This window comes from Sinohyriopsis cumingii, chromosome 17, assembly GCF_028554795.1.
Source record: "Sinohyriopsis cumingii isolate HCF-2022 chromosome 17, ASM2855479v2, whole genome shotgun sequence".
NCBI lineage: Eukaryota > Metazoa > Mollusca > Bivalvia > Unionida > Unionidae > Sinohyriopsis > Sinohyriopsis cumingii.
The window spans coordinates 84,479,209-84,495,721 of NC_142977.1; positions in this window are offsets into that span (position 1 = coordinate 84,479,209).

Sequence of the window (16,513 nt, forward strand, 5' to 3'; positions counted from 1 at the left end):
TAAAATTAAAATAAATATAAATTATTTCAGATATACATTACAAAGGGGGCAAGGGGAATGGTAATGTTAAACGTATTAATAGATTGAACATAAATCTAATTGCAAGCACACCATCTGATTGACTAACAGGAACACCTACTGATCAACACGCAATCGGACTAACAAGCACCCATGCTTACAAACCAATACAACGTTACTGACCGGTACCTATATCTACTGACTAGAACAAACATCTTCTTATCTATTTACCATCATCCACACCTTGTGAAACACGCAGCCTTAATGCTCATCTCCCACTATTACTGACCAGACGAGTCTTACGATCCAGCAGAAACATCTACTGAATGGCAAAACAAGCATACTAACCAATATGGTCTTACGTACCGTAACTCACCCTTACTGATGATTACAATACCTACTGACCACACACTCACACATATGAACAGATATGTTAGTGTCGGATGTAACGATAGCTAATCAATTAATGAGGATTAACACATGACTTTAGACAGACACTCGCCCATTGTTTGAACCAGACAGAAATGTGGATTTGCACATATCATTTTTTCTCCAAGTGCCTTTAAACTACGACAAAACTAGTTTAGACTTCAATAACACTGAAGCCTTGAATGGAATAAATGATATCTACCAAAGCCACTTCCCAAAGAGTTTTGTTATATCGTCGTATGCTTTGAAGTAATTATGCCATGAAACAACACAATGTTTTTTTTTTTTTTTTTTTTGCGAAAGACATTGGCAGAACCGTTATTGACTTGGAATATTGAACGGTATTGTGTACAGCTTATAAAGGAGCCTTCGGCAATGGGTACTGCAGCTGAGCCAACAGGTAAGGATTATGGTCAGCTGCTGGAACGTGGATTTTCCGTAAAACACGATGCTTATACTGCATCATGTTTTCTTACTAGCGACTGCTAACATAGGTATACGGTATATATAATGCTTTAAAATTTATCCACGTATCGAGACGATAAGTGAAAAATAAGAGGCCTTTTGTGAAAATACACACTGTAAAATAATATTTCATCCGAGACGGACTCAAATAGAGAAATGCATTAAAGAAAATCGTTGACTGTGACGGTAAACACAGGATGAAAATAGCCACAGATAATTATTCATCGGAGATATAATCAAAGAGGAAACCGTATAAAAGAAAATCTTTGACTGTGAATGTCCTGTATACGCATTAATTTTAATAGCTTTTACAATCAGAAATCTTGTACATCTTTTTTGTTGCCTTGTACAATATTTATAACGAGATAAATTATACGACGGTCAGGACTATGGTTTAGTGGGGATATTTGGAATAGTTTATGAAAAGTTAGTCTCATTACAACATTCGACAGCCAGAATTATGGCTTGATGTGGGTATAGTTTTAATAGTTTATAAAAACTTAATCTCTTTAACAATACATAAATCAAACTGAACACCAACATATGCGGTCAACTCATTCTCAGTTTCTGTCTCTGTCTGTCTTTCTCCTGAATATAGTAAAATTCAGAATCAAACTTGTTGACAAAAAGTCTTTTCCGTTTAGTGTCCAGAAACAAAAAAGGAACTCAGCACGTTTAAGAAGTGTTGGTGGTTATTAATGTAGTAGTGGACCTAAAGGGGGTTTCTTAGCCAACCATAGTTTTGAACTTGGACGACAGCATGCTGTTTACCCCCATCCCACCCACCCACCCCGTTAGTGTAAAAATATTTGAAAACAACTTTGTTCAAGCAACAGCATCGATTTTAGCATCGATGGAAATCAACATAGTCGTCTAACAAAAATATGGTTGGCTCAGAAACAATTACCTTTATAACAACTACTGCGATTTTTATTTTATATTTCACACAAGATTTTACTATTCCTATATTTGATAGTCACACAAATTTATAATAATAAAGAATCTAAAGTCAGACATCTTATATCCTAATGCAAATGTACTGATGCCATCAGAACAATATCGCTTATCATGAAAATTAAACAGACCCGATTTATTTACTACATCTGTTTCAATTTTATGACAATTGGATCTTATTGCCATCATCACAACATAACCACTACACACATCTAATGCAGCCTTATAATTATTGAATCATATTACCTTACCTACTACATTTCTACTTATGCCTTTTGCTCGTTTTTCTTAAAAACTTTATTATCTGACAGTTTTTTGCAATACAACTTACTTTGCAATCTGATAAAATCAACGATAGTAACAAAATTTGTTTCATCTTTAAATTTTCATGTAACATTTTTGCAATTGTAAACGTGAAATCCGCTGTTTTTGGATAATTTGAAAGATCAAATAATTTTCGGCTGTTTGAAAACTCTTGATAAATTTCATCAGATTCAATCTTGTACATCAGCGAGTCAGTGTCTGTAAATAACAATTCTGCATCAGGAGTGTGTGTGTGTGATTTGGATTTTTAACGTAACTTTAACAAATTTTCAGTCATATTGCTACGATGACTGCAGTGTGACAATTTATAGTGATGTCTAGCAGTGGGGCATCATGCCGCATACATGCAGCATGATGTCCCACCCAGTCACATCCTGACACTAGGCCGACCAGTTCTAACACTAACCTCTTAATGCTGAGCGCCAATCGATGCATATGTTGGTACCATTTTTGTAACTCTTTGGTATGACTCGGCTGGGGATCGAACCCACAACCTTCTGATGCGGATGGTCAACCACTAGGCCACCGGAGCGGTGTGTCTGCATCAGGATACTTAACCATAACAAAATCGTAGTGGAACCAGTACATTAACTTCTTTGATGTCTCAAGTACTGCCATGCCTACATAAACTGGTTTGTTCAACTTCAAGTTTGTCTTTCTTTTATGAACGGCTACCATATTTTCATACTGACAAAATCATGAGATGCAACTAATTTATTACGACGTTCCACGTTATTAACGACCTCAGTATTTACTCGCGTTCTGATATTTTCCATAGTCTTGCCGAATACATTGTTGTTCTTGAGCTCGAAACATTTTTTTTTTTCGGATTCCGTTGTTGCATCTGCTCTTTGGTTAGTGGTGACGTCCATATAATCTTTCATCCAACTAATACTCACTCGATGACGAATATATCCAGCAGTGTCTACTGCATTAATGGATTATTAACAGCGCTTGTCGGTGGATATCAAATATTTCATGTTTAGGGTTATTATAATCCGATAAATCTTTGGTAGATCATAAACTTACCTTTTAATGCTTTTAGCTGTGCGTTGCTGTAGAACTTTTTTAACGTGCGAATCAGCTAGGGTCACCTAGGGTCAGCAACCATGATGCATCCTTGGGCAAGACACCTCACAACTGGCTCAGCAATACATTACCTATTTGTGTTCATGTTCCGTAAAACACCATAGCAAACCATATCATTTTTTTATGGCTATTGGTACCAAATGTTTTAAGAAATTACTTGGAGATATTCACCGTCTCTTTGTTTACTACGTTCACCTCCCTAAATATCTCGGTTGAAATGTGTTATTCTTTGTAATACAAAGATCAAAATTGTGTCCATCATTTTTGTCGTTTTTAGATGGTGTCTAAATTAAAAGAATTGATCCTTGACTACTCGTTGGCAAACCAATGTAACAGCGAGAAGAATGAGTCCCAAATAGAACTCTATTATATGCATAATTTCTGATATCGTAAAATTTTTGTACAACATATAGATGTTTCCCTACGCATCAAAAACATTGACGAGCAGGAACATGTCCATTTATTGCTCTCTTACATATTCTAGGTAACAGAAAAATCACAACGAATGACAGTATACAGGGAAATTTGCATTACTGTTACTGGGGATATTGCTGTTGGAATAAGGACTCGTATATTACGTGATAAAGACCAAATTTACCATTAAGCAAGTCAACGATCTGAGAGAAAGTAAGTGTGTGACATAATACAGGATACTATTCTCGAATTCGATATAGAACTTTTTTAAGTTACCAATATATAACGCTTAACATAACATTGAATTCCGCTACGATACTTGTTTGGCCTCAGTTGAACTATTGACCCTAGATTAGAAAGATACATGAAAGCCACATTGACATATAATTCACCTTTATTGGTTTTGATTCAAGTGTTGTGTTTCTCTAATGACCACATGGGTTTTGACATGCTATATCCAAATTTTCTTTCCTACACTCATAAAACTTGATGAAGGGAAGCATCTTGACAAATACTTCACTCTTATTGCAAAAAGAGATTTATTTGACCTATATTTCATGGTTCCGTGACTTTGTTGAAATTTGTTTTTAAAGTTAATTTAGTATGTTCTGTCCACTTGAGAGTCATAAAACGTGATAACCGGACGCATCTCTGTTATCATCCAAGAAAATTACTAATACATGACTTATGCGTTTTTACCACTCCGGTGGCCAAAGTGGTTAGAACGTCCGTCACAAATGCAGAGTTTGAGGGTTCGAATCCCGGCCGAGTCATACAAAAGACTTATTAAAATGGTACTAACAGCTTTCTCGCTTGGCGCTCAGCATTAAGAGGTTAGTGTTAGGACTGGTCGGCCCGGTGTCAGGATAATGCAGCTGGGTGGGACATGATGCTACATGTCTGTTGCATGATGCCTGAATGCTAGACACTACTATTTACTGACAGACTGCTGACATTGTAGCGGTATGAATAGAAAATTGTTAAAGTTACCTTTACAATTCAAATCACACACATACACACACACACACACACACACACACACCGGAAATATGATAGTCGTATAAGATTACCGATAATGTATGGGGTAAAAGCAAGAAATGTCACATATGTATATCATATTTTATTTGCACGGATTCCCCCGAATATGTCATGCGTAACCATTGAACAATAAATCAGCTTCTCTCTCTGCCTCAGTATCTCTATCTCTCTGTCTCTGTTTTATAATATTAGTCCACGAACCAAGGAGATGTAAAAAGTATTTGAAACATTCCCTAAAACCTGCCTGAAAAACTTGTATTGAATTTACAAATCCTATTATATTGGACAGCTAAGCAACATTTTCAAGAGAACTTTTGTAATAGTAAAGTGAACGGCAATCTACTAGAACCCAATCCAAATTATTAACAAAATCTATTAAAATAAATATCGAGACCCTGTCAATTGACAGAGACCTATTGCCTCAGTGAATGGCAGATATACAGACCTATACAATATTCCTGATTGTCGGTTTAAAAAGGAACCACTCTAATATCAGTGGAGGGAGAAGGGATACTTGCTTGATATGTTAAATAAAGAGATTGAGAAAAATATAAATTTTGGAGTATTACTTTTTTCCCCACTCTTTTGAACCTACAGAAATGCGAGTTAGAAATGCCATTTTACATATTAGGAATCAACCACAGGTACATTTCCATGCAAAGAAAAGCGTCTAAAATCCGTAAGTGATCCGATGTTAATGTTGCAGCAGACATTGCTAATTCGCAGTATATAGCCGTTCGCTGTATGATAGGTGATACAGCCTTATGAGACACATTTAAATATTTTATGTTAATGGGTATTAAAGTTTGAATGCCTTGAAAAAAGTATCATTAAGAGTTTTACATCAAATGTTCTAACATCGTTATTCAGACAGTACCCGGAAAGTCCAGAGAACGACCATACAAAATCAAGGATTCCATCCATGGAGATTTTGAATCTTAACTTGAGGACACTATGAAAGTTTAAGTTATCCACCAGAAGGACATTAATAATAATAATAATTATAATAATAACGAGGACTTTGTATAGCGCCTAATCTTTAGAAGCTCTAAGCGCTTTACAACATTAGAAAACACATATTACATTAAAATCTTATATAATGATATTATTACAACAACAAAAGAACACCATGCAATTAAAAAACATAAAAGAACATTCTGAAAATATTTAAGGTAGGGAACATTATTAGGTCTTTAATTTTGTCTTTAGTGTCGAAATAAGTGAGTTTTAAAAGAACTCTTGACTGGGATGACTGTGTTTGTGTCTAAGTTCAGTGGGCAGTTCATTCCATGTTGCTGGGCTCTGGTATGCAAAAGAACATTGTCCATATGACTTCGTTTCCGTAGTGGGAATAATGAGTATACGATTGTCAGAAGAGGAGCGTAAGTATCTTGCTGGTGTGTACACATGGGTGAGGTCGGATAGGTATGTTGGACTGGAGTCCGTCAGTGAAACGTAGCACAGACAAAAAATTTTGTGTTTGATTCTTGATCGAATGAATAGCCAGTGAAGGGTGCAGAGCAGCGTGGAGGTGTGCTCTGATCGTGGTACTCTAAGCATGATCCGAGCAGCTGTGTTTTTAACGTTTTGAAGTTTCTGAAATAGATATTGAGATGAACTAGACAGTATTGAGTTACAGTAGTCCAGTCTTGAAAGTACTAATGAACATACAATCGTTTTAGTGGCATCGACTGAAAGATATTTCCGAATGGAGCTGACGCGTCTCAGCTCAATATATGCAGCCTTTCATGACATGTTGGCGCAACGTAAGAGTACCGTCCAGGGTGACACTTAAGTTTCGTACTGACAGTGTGAATTTAATGTTGGTGTTACCGATATTTATTGTTTGAGGTAAAGGATGTGACTGAGAAAGTCTTTGTGTTGTGATCAGAATGACCTCAGTCTTATCATTCATCTGCAGTTTGTTACATGTCATCCATGATTTCACACCAGTAATGCACCTCTCTACACCTTGGATGGTAACATCAACGTCCGGTGGGTGGCTAGACTTGTATATTTTTGTGTCGTCATTCTACACTTGTGAGACACTGGATAATGATCTATGACACTTGAGAGCGGTTGAATGTATAGATATGAAGAAAACAAGTCCAAGAACATACCCCTGTGGAGCACCACAACATAGATTTACTGGGATTGGGTGTATTCCATTTGCAGACACAATTTGTGTCCTGTTGAACAAGCAGGACTTGAAACACAGTAAGGCTGTCTCATGAATGCCAAATACATGCTGGAGACGGTGAAATAATATATCATGGTCTATTGTGTCAAATATTGCAGACAAATCAAGGAGGATGAGGACTGTAATCGTTCCGCTTTCCAAAGCAGAGGGAATGTCATTAACTACTTTTTAGAAGAGTAGTTTTAGTATTGCAGCAAGGGCGACATGCAGATTCTACAAGACTGAAAATTCTCTTTGAATTCAGATGAGATACATGCTGGGATAGATCAATATTTTTCTAAGATTTTTTTTATATATGAATGCGAGATTATAAACTGGGAGATAGTTCCTTAAATCGTTATGGTCGATTGTTGGTTTTTTTCAGCAGAGACAATTTCAATGACAGTTTTGAAAAAATATTGGGATTTCTCTGGATGAGAGAGAGGTATTAATAACATCAGTTAGTGAAGGTAATACTGATCTAAGCACTCAAGTAGCAGTGATGTTGGCATTAGATCAAGTTCATACGATTTTTGTGTGCTCTTCATCAGGATTATACGTACTAAATCCATAGAGACAAGATCAAATGCTGCTAATGGTTGCCGCTGAAATTCTGTATCACAACTGAATGGTGACGTCGAGTCAATTGAAATTGTGTTGTCAAGCTTATCTCTAATTGTTTGTACTTTGTCACTTAGGAAACTTGCAATAGGTCCGGAAGGTCGACTAGAGAGAAGGGAGTTGGAAGTGGTGTACATTTGTTCCTTTAAAATAGCTTGTTAGTAATCTCCAAGAGATCTTAGACAGCAGGCACTTTCCCTGATCTTAGTACTGCAGAGGGCTGATTTCGCTGCATGGACTATGTTTGTGACGTTCTTCTTAGCGGCGTCTTAGATTTGCTTATGAATAGCGAGTCTGTTGGAAAGCCACGCCTCTCAGCTTTACGGCGGTCTCTTTTAGCAGGGCGAAGCTGGTCCCTAACACTGCTATATCATGGAGAACACTTTTGACTTGATGCTGCTGTAGGAGGTAGGCAAGTTGTTAGGTTTGCTTGGATGCATGCATTAGTTTGGTTCTATTTATCATACGGAGGTCTCTCTTAGCAGCAAATAAAGGTGGAGGGTTAGGGACTGATACGTCAAGATTGCATATAATGCAGAGGTGATCTGATGCAAGTTCGTGGGATACCAGGGAGGAACGTAGAATATTATCATCAGGTCTATGAAGAATCCAGAATAAAATGTGACCATGTTTATGGGTGGGACTGTTTTGAGGTTGAAAAAATTAATGGAATCTATGAGTTTTGATGTGTTTGGGTATCCGGGAAAGTCAAAGTGAAAGTTGAAATCTCCAATAACAATCGGGTTGCCACCGATCGAATTTCCATACTACAGGAGATTAGGAAAGTCTCACAAAAGAGAGAGTCAGCCAGCTTGTTTTTTCTAGTAGGAGAAGGGCTGTATAGGCAGAATAAATGGACTATACTTTGTTTCAGTGTATGTCTAGTTTGGATTAGTTCAAACGATGTGTGGTAGAAATTGAAAGTTGTGGTCGTTTGATATGGAGTTCTTTGTGATGACAGCAATTCCACTTTCGCGAGAGTGGCGAGGGAAAGACTGGATTTATTAAAGGGTGGGTGTTAGATCCGCGCACTTGCGCTCATCGCCTAGTGGTTTTATCCGTGTTTCTGTCAGGAAAAATATGTCAATATCCTGATTTTTGTTGTTGTTCTTGTAGGGTTTAACGCCATTTTTCAGCACGCGATAGGCTATACATGGGGTCAAGTTTTAATGGTGGAGGAAGAACCCGGGAAAACCCAGGAAAGAACCACAGGTCCACGAGAAGCTTCTGGCAAGCTTTTTCGCATACCCACATAGGCTGAATCCGAGACTCGAACCCACGCAGACAGAGGTGAGATGGCAGTGATCCATAACGGAGAGCGCTTTAGACCACTCAGACACTCGAGGCCTCTCCTGATTTTTGATAAAATTAACTATTTCTGTGCTCTTTTCCGGTGGTCCTACTGAATGTGGATTGAAAAATGCAATTTGCAGAGGTATCTCTTGGATAGGTAACACAAAGGTTGACGATTTAAAAGGGATTTTAATTAGATTATCTAAATTAACGGTCGAATTTTTAAATTGTTGAGCCGGAAGGGTCATAAGGGAGACAACTGGAATTCTTCGTCATGTTCTACGCCGTCCACCGTTGAAACAACGTTTCTTTTTTCGCTCCTGTTTACATTTCAGTAATCCTCAATGTAGTCCCAGTTCATTTAGTCTAGAACACAATGTTGTGTGGACAGTAAAGGATTGGTCATTTAAAGCAATTAATGAGGGTCCATTATAGCATGAATGCGCGGACTGGCGAGAATCACGTGACGGCGGATTGTTCAACAACAAAGTAAGTTGTAGCAGCGGAGCAAGAGAGCTGAGAAAAAGTCTAATTGTTCTCGTTTCCAAAAAAGGAGATAAAGAAAAACATACGAACTAAACAGCCAATGCATGATGAAGACAATAACGTAGACGCAGACAGGGAACAACCACATATATCATGAAAAACGGCACACAGAAAACAGAACAGCTGCTTCAAGCCGGTTAAGTGATAGTGGCCATCTTTTCAGAAATCAAGTATAATAAAATTTAGAGAGGAAAAGAGAGGAAAACTGGCTTGGTGAGCACATGATTGAAGTGACAATTAACCATGGATACAAACTGTGAATGATATTAGTTAGGGTAAGAAGGCGGAAATTAAATTTTGTAGTTTGTTCATATTTTATTTCGTTTGATCAAACACTTACTAGAGGAAATTGATATAAGGGCAGCTTACATACACATGTAAATACCATAAATACCCGATGGTGTCTGCTATATACTCTGAGACAGATTAGAAACTGTTGTGATATTTTACAATAATACATTTTAAAATTGATAGACGGAACTGTCAAACGTAAAATCGCATTGGTAGAAGCATTGATGTTTTAAAAGTAGAAACTACTAACTCTGAATCGAAAAAAAATAAAAAAATATAAAGACAATCTAATAAAGAAAAACAAACAAAAAAGAGACTAAAGGATAATTCTGTTTTAATCTTGAGTTTTTGCTGGTAATGGACAACTCCTTTCATCGATGACCAAATTCGCAACCGGATTTTTAATAATAGAATGCTTTATAAACAGTCATTTGCTTTATTGGAGGGTATATGTTCTTCTGACAGCTGTTATAAATAAGTAATGTAAATTATAAATTTGTGCTTAGATTCACGTAAAGGTTCTTTTGTACGACTGATTTCTTTTCTGAAGGTACCTGTTTCATAAACTTTTGTAGAAGGTTGTTGTTTTTGGTGGTGATGACGATGATGTGGGGGTACAAAGATGAAATATTTCCGATGATTTGAAGATTGATGGAAGAGGGTATTTATTATTATTATTATTATTATTATCATTATTATTATAATCAACCTTACATTGTACCACATGGGAAGTCGAACAGGTCACTTCAATCATGTGCTCACCAAGCCATTCTTCCTCTCTTTTCATCTCTAAATATTGCGAAAGAAATAATCAATGCTTTCTGTCAGATATTTTGTTATACCAACTTTGGTGTGTCTTATTTACGAGATAAAGTTATTTTGATATAAGCAGCTGTTATAACAATGCCAGTGGAATTTCTTTTAACGACAAATAGTGGGAACTGCATTAAACTCTACCGCGATCGTTAACAACGGTCGAATGCTACAGTATTCCATCTTCCTCTGCATTACAACAAACTTCAATTCGAAATTATAATTTTCACGTCATGACTTTAAACCTGCGATTAGGTTCGTCATTTTTAACATCATGACGTCACATCTTTTCGTTCAAAAGAAAAAATCCGGCATTTAAAGGGAAAATTAACAACTCTATGTTGAAAAATCCTTTAGTTGTTTTTATATGTTTTCTTATTTAGATTTACTTTGTTGTAGGTTAATTTGCCGTTGTAGGTGATTTTTTGCTGATGCTGAATAAAGTGTCCTTTGCAGAGAAACCTGACAGTCGAACCCTTAGCTTTTCTGTCGATCCATCCGTTGAGCGACGGTGGTTCCTTTTTAGATTTATATACCCTTATAACATTTTCCAATTATATTTTTACTGGTCGAACTGTCATACAATCATTTGCAAGTATCAACTGGGCGCTCATGGGGGGGGGGGGGAGATTTGCCACAACGCGTAAAACTAGGTCTTTTGCGAGAGTATTCTGTGACTCGCTCGGGAGAGTCGTTTACGAAACGCTATTTGGCATATAACCATCTTTATCATTTTGAAGCTACCTGTGTGGTTTTTCCGTGCAGTCTGTTGCGACTCTAACATATCTTTGACACATTTGCATGCATCTATGTACTCGCGAAGAAGTTCCAGCTGATCATGTGTGTTTTTGCCACACCGTTCGGCAGCCCTCATTTTGTCCTCATTTTGTCGTTGTATAGCAGGTTTCGATTTTGAGGAAACTATGTTGGTGACTATGACATGCTCAGATATATTCCGAAGCTTGTGGTCTGCAGCTTGCAAGACCGTGCGCGTCTATGCCATGAAATGGTATCAACATGTTTCAACTTTAGCGTATTACTTTAGGCACGTGTGTGTATCGTTTTACCAGAGATTATGTCATTAGTTGTAATGTGGGTGGTTCTTTATCGGCCTCGGGAAAATATTCTCTTAGGATTACTTGTTTATTCTTACCGTGGTGTCTTGGTGTTCAGGTATTACATTATCGTACACGACCAGACTATTCATGGTCGGATGGACACCGTGAACGGCATGGGCTTCATCGATCGCGGAAAAGAAGTCAACGCCCGACGATGACGTCGTCTTTGATGACTGTAACGCTTCCTTAAAATCCTTGAGTACATCACAACATGGTTGTTTGTCCGCTGAGGACGCAATCATATGAAGCCGATCCAACGTTAATCATCTCGTGATCAGGTTCAACAACAGTTTGTGTTTGTTTCCGGAGCCAACCGGGTAAATGATTAACGCTAGAACGGAGAAACATATCAATATGATTCAATAGTCTGTGGTTTTTCTGCGCAAAGAAGTCAAAAACGATTAAATTTCCTTTATCGTAATGCCATATTAAATATCAACTGTTTCATCATAACAGATTGCCTTCATAGGGTGTGCAATGTCGCATGCAAACACATGCTGCAAATCCAAGGTGGGTTTAACCACAAAATGGTCTTTTCACGACCACTGGAATTGATGTCTGGTGAGGAGCAAACAATTCAAGTTTGTGAAAACAAGACCTTTGTTTTATAAAAAAAACAATACTTGGTGGTGATGTCGTTGCTGCGATATTGAAGCTATCGGGAACACCGTGCTATTGAAATACCGCCATTATATATATATATATATATATATATATATATATATATATATATATATATATATATATATATATATATATATATATATATATATATATATATATATATATATTTCACCATTTACACCCGAATTTAACTGAGTGTTGTAGACTTGAAACCCCAGTCATTGTGAAACATGGTGCTGAGAAATGATAGCAATAACTCCGGGAAGCCACTCGCGAATAGCCGGAAAAACTTAGGAAATTCTAAGTAAAGACGAGGCTTCGTAAAGTTTAGTGAGTTATTTGCTCGGCTGTTTCAGAATATTATGACATTGTAACTGTAATTATGTGCATTCATACTTCATTACTAGGACCATTAGTACGTAGAATTACCTATGTAATGTTTAATTTACATGCGTATTTGAGAAATGAGTTATGATTGTGTAAATAATTACGTAGATTGCTAGCTTGTAGTTCGAATTAATATTGTAATTCGCTATTTGGTTAATTCGTATTAAACTAGTACATTTATTCATGTGATACTCTATATTTTGCAATTGTTCAATTGAATTGTTACTTTGGAAAATGGTTGCAGTGTGTAAAATTAGTTAATATGGATATTTGAATACTTGTGTACACTTGTGGGAGTGTAATGTACAGAGATGCGTCTGATTGATGTGTTATTGTTCAGTATCATGAGAGTAAGAATATATATATATATATATATATATATATATATATATATATATATATATATATATATATATATATATATATATATATATATATATGGATGTGACGCAATTTATTAGTGTGATAAGTATTTGATACCGTGCTTTTATTACGACTTTCTTTACCGTACAAGAGCGTATGGGTATCTTGATGTGCACAAATGCGTGACCAAAAAGTGTAATAGCCTTTATCTGATGATTGAATGTTGGTTTAGTGTGAGACTAGATGACTAAGAAAATATGCTAACGTCCTTGTGTTTTCACAGGAAGCTTTTAGGGGACCGACTTCTGGCGTGGTTTAGTCCCGAGTTTCTAGGAGAGAGACGGAATAGAGACTAGTGGAGAAGTCCATTGTTAATCGAAGGCTAGTCGGAGAGCAGAGTCAAGGAGGAGGAGGAAAAGGAGTCGAGGAGGAGAAATTGGAGAAGGAGCAGTCAAGAGAAGGAGTTAGGAAGGAAGTCGGAAGGAGATAAGGATTTGGCTGGATAGGAGAGATACAGATGAGTAGAAAGAAGGACAGGTGGAAAAGCTGTCTCACACTATAAATCAAAGGATGCAATAGGCTATCACTTGGTCGAGAGGAAGAAAAGTGATTGGGAAATTATTATCATATGAATACTGAATTGTATTAAGCTGTTATTTCTTTGAATTTTACCTTTGTGTTCTGAATAATTTAACTGTCGGCAATGCTGGCAGATGGCTCAGAGCTTTACCTCTCTCTATCACTAATTTCACTTCCTGTAACATCGAGCCTGGGTGGGACTTACTTAGTAATTTAAATAATATATTGGGAGCACCCCACCGCAACCCTACCAAACACCACAGAGAAGTTCTGAAGACTAAGATTGCTCTTGGTGATCACCAGCGTGTTACTTAGTGGTGGACGAAATTCATTCATGGGCGATAAAATAAATTGATAAAATAAACAAACACATATAATTACGAAAAGCGTAGCTTCCCACCGAACTCTGCAAATTACTTCCTTCAGTCCTCTTGGTTATTGGAAAGATATAGCTACTGTTTAAACTTTAGCGACGAAAGTTACTCATGAGGTTATTTGATCATGGTTAACCAAACAAACGTTGTGGAAGATTTACCTAGCAGCTCCAAAAATATTCCCCGTGGATGGTTTGATGTCACAATGCCTAAACAGATTTATCAAATAATTATTTTTCTTCCACATGATCGCGTACCGATATGCATTAATCACTACAGAAGTTGTCTGCTGATACAGGGAAACGGAGCTGTTAACGTATAATGTTTCAGGAATGGCGCTTGTACTTTTTACCTTTGTGAAACGTCACACGCAGTGATGTCAGTTTTTAAAAACAGCCTGTATAAATCATATAATCAAATTTGATGAATCTTTCTAGAACACTATAATACACAAATTGCTTGCATTTCATCACCGATAGATACACCCTGAATATTTTGAGATGAAAATTCCAAGGGAACTGCCACCCCCATCCCCACCCCATTCAATAAAGCCGATGAAGCATTCTTATATTTGATTCATGTTTTAACATACACACAGAGAGGGATGTGTGTAGGAAAGTGACTATTTCTTACATTTTGTTTAGCGCACAAAATTACACTCTGCTCAGTTGATGTGATATTATGCATGTAGAATCTAGAAATGTTTAATATGTATTCCGTAAGTTTGAAAGCAATGTATTGATGTTTTCGGGGGTGGGGTGGGGTGTTGTATTATGTATTATTGATTTTATTAGCCTTTTCTGATTACGATATGTTAATCGGTAACAAAGCTAAGACAAAAAGAGAGAAAATTTATATGTTTATTTCAATGTCCGTTTTACAAACAAATCATAATTTTGAATGATAGTTTAGAACATATAAGAATGGATTATGTTCATTAGAGTTATGTTGTTGAAGGGAACAGTACTGGTTGATTATATTTATACTATGTGAATAATACATTTCCTTAATTAAAGGATATATACAATTACATTTTCCATGAGAACTGCCAGCCCCCCCCCCTTAAATAATGACAATGAAGTATTCTTATATGTGATTCATGTTTTAAATAGAGAGGGGTGTACATAGTAAGTGACCATTTCTTACATTTTGTTTAGCGCATAAAATTATACTCTGCTTATTTGATGTGATATGCTTGTATACTCCAGAAATGTTGCATAGATATTCCATATATTTAAAAACAAGGCATCAATGTGTGTTTTGGGGTATTATTTATTTGTTTATTTGTTTTGTTGGTATTATGCGTTAGTGATTTTATTAACCTTTTCTGATTCTGATGTGTTAATCTGTAACAAAGTTAAGAAAAGAAGAGAGTAAATTTATTTTAACTGTTTTACAAACAAATCGTAATTTTGAATGACAATTTAGAACAAATAAGAATGCATTATGTTCGTCAGAGTTATGGTGTAGAAAAGAGCAGGACTGGTTGATTATATTTATACTACATGGGTAATACATTTCCTTAACTAAAAGATATATACAATTAAATTTTGTCGGGAGGTATAATTTTCTGCATGTATTCATGGAAACAACAACACAAAAACTGCTGTCCTTAATGACAACAGGCAACCTTAAAATAATACATATTTTACACACAAACACTAACTGAAAAGAAAACAAAGTAGATATAAATAAATATTATTGGTTTCAACACATTCATTTGGGACACATACATACGTACATACATACATACATACATGCATACATACATACATACATACCGCTCAGGTGGCCTAGTGGTTAGAGCGTCCGTCTCGGATGCGGTAGGTCGTGGGTTCGATCCCCGGCCGAGTAATACAAAAGACTTATAAAAATGGTACTAACAGGCGGTCAGAATTAAGAGGTTAGTGTTAGGACTGGTCGTCCCCAGTGTCAGAATAATGTGACAGGGTTGGACATCATGCTACATGTCTGCGGCATGATGCCCTAATGCTAGGCATCACTATAAACTGCCACACTGCAGACATCGTAGCGATATGACTGAACTTTTTTTAAGCTACGTTAAAAAATCTAAGTCACACACACACACACACACATACATACAAGCACACAAATACATATATAATATGCACATAGGAGAGTTTTACTAACGAAGATTGGAAAACAATATAAACGGATGACAAAGAAATAAAATGTACAAAATTATTACTGTACACGCTCACATATTATAGTTTAATATATGAAAACATTCCATAGTGAGGGGAAGTCAATTTTTATATATAAAAAATTGTATATATGTCGCGATTTACTACGTGTTCCTGAGCGTCTCTCGGTGCTTTGTCCGAAAACAGTATGGCAGCAGCCGGGCACAATGATGTTATGGTCTTTTTTTAGCACAAGGTAGATTTAAGTACATGCGCCATTGACGCAGATGCTTTTATGCGTATTTTCATACATTCGCCATTAACCTCGTAACGGCTGTTACAAGTGAATACAGGCAAATAATTTTACTAGAGCCGTTGCTGTATTGTTAACAAAACTCAACGTCATGTGTGAATTTCAGTGGTGTTATCACAGTAGCACATAAGCACTTT